The 1,769-nt window shown below is 45.6% G+C and overlaps 1 long non-coding RNA gene across 1 annotated transcript; it reads right to left on the minus strand.

The window, feature by feature from the left end:
- Nucleotides 1-6: 6 nt before the first annotated feature.
- LOC103460624 (uncharacterized) lies at nucleotides 7-1,073 on the minus strand. The gene is made up of 3 exons (XR_532958.2): nucleotides 765-1,073; nucleotides 369-653; nucleotides 7-263 (listed from the first exon to the last, which is right to left on the minus strand). It is a non-coding gene; the product is annotated as an uncharacterized LOC103460624 (long non-coding RNA).
- Nucleotides 1,074-1,769: the final 696 nt, after the last annotated feature.

Below are 1,769 nucleotides of genomic sequence, written 5' to 3' on the forward strand. Positions count from 1 at the left end.
TAGCTTGTCCGTCGGCCATCACTGTTAGCGGATGTAGCTTGTCCGTCAGATGTTCAGGCGTACCAGAAACACAAAAGTTCTGGGTGGAACCGATGTTTGTAAAAAAAATAAATTAATAAAGTGATTAAAAGCATTAAAATTCTAACACTTTAATATCCATGTAGCAACCAGAATCTGGACAGAGGACGGAGGACGGAGGACAGAGGACGTTTCAGGGACATTCGCTACGTTTCCGTCCATCTGGCAGGAACATTTTACTGAACCTGTAAATGAAGGACAGTCGGTTTGGTTTAACCAGGATGAAGATGAACTTCATCACATTCTGACGCTGCAGAATGTAGAAGTTTATAGCTAGAACGGACACTCACCTCTGGAATGTTTCATGCCTCTGGTAAGGCACAGATCCAGGAATGGACAGGAAAATTATTAGCATATTTCAGAAAAGCCCAACGATCCGAGTGGGAATAACGATGTTGGTGAAGTTATTCCAGTTTGTTGTTCTGATTGGTCACAAACTGACCAATCAGCTTCTCGTTTCCTGTTTTTCCTTCTTCCCTGACCAATCGCAGCAGCGCGGCTGCTTTCGGACCAATCACCTTTCCAGCTTCACTTCCTGTTTCGTCTCTTCAAAGACGAACCTGTAAGACGAAAGTCTGACAGTAAAACATTTGGAGCTTTTCAGTAAATTTGCTGAACAACAACATTTTTAATGTTTCAGGAACATTAAACTTGTTATCTGCACTTTAAGTGATAATAATATTTACATTCTGTCTGTTTTGCGCAGCAGGTTTTGAAAACGGCGCCACAGAATCAGCCCTGTGACGTCACAACATGCTAATGACATCATCGAGTTTTTATGTTAAATGTCGGAATGTTTCAGGTTCCAGTTTAGAGTCCAGGACCAGAACCAGGACCAGGACCAGGACCAGGACCAGGACCAGGACCAGAACCAGGACCTGAACCAGAACCATGTTAGTTGTTAACATGGAGATTACAGATTAGATTAATCTCTCTGGATTACTCAGCCGGTTAGTCGGTTCAGTTGTTGCAGTCGAGTCCAGAACCGGTTAATCAGAAACACGTCGGTCCTGGTTCTGGTTCTGGTTCTGGTCCTGGTCCTGGTCCTGGTCCTGGTTCTGGTTCTGGTCCTGGTTCTGGTTCTGGTCCTGGTTCTGGTTCTGGTTCTGGTTCTGGTTCTTTTTGGATTATTTGGTCTATTTCTTTGCTGTTTCTTCTTCTCTTATTAAGTCAGATTAAAGTTTTTATTATAAATTTATATTTTTGTCTATTTTCATGTAATCATGTTGGAAATGATCAGATTTTTATCAATATAAAGTAAATATAAAGTTTGTTGTTCTGACGTTCAGATCACAAACCGACCAATCAGCTTCACGTTTCCTGTTTTCCTTCCTCTCTGACCAATCGCAGCAGCGCGGCTGAGTTCTGGTCCAGGACGGGATGGAGGTTCGGTGGGTGTTTGGGTCGGAGCCGCTGCGGACTGACTGTGAACTGGGTTCAGGTCCGGACTGGAAGACGGAGGTTCTGCGGTCACACCTGCAGCCCGGTAACCAGGACGGGTCCGGACCTGTTCTGGTTCTGGTTCTGGTTCCGGTTCTGGTTCTGGTTCTGGTCCTGGTCCTGGTCCTGGTTCTGGTTCTGGTTCTGGTCCTGGTCCTGGTTCTGGTTCTGGTTCTGGTCCTGGTCCTGGTTCTGGTTCTGGTTCTGGTCCTGGTCCTGGTCCTGGTTCTGGTCCTGGTCCTGGTTCTGGT

The sequence above is a fragment of the Poecilia reticulata genome, unplaced genomic scaffold (genome assembly GCF_000633615.1).
Source record: "Poecilia reticulata strain Guanapo unplaced genomic scaffold, Guppy_female_1.0+MT scaffold_265, whole genome shotgun sequence".
In the NCBI taxonomy this organism is placed as follows: Eukaryota; Metazoa; Chordata; class Actinopteri; order Cyprinodontiformes; family Poeciliidae; genus Poecilia; species Poecilia reticulata.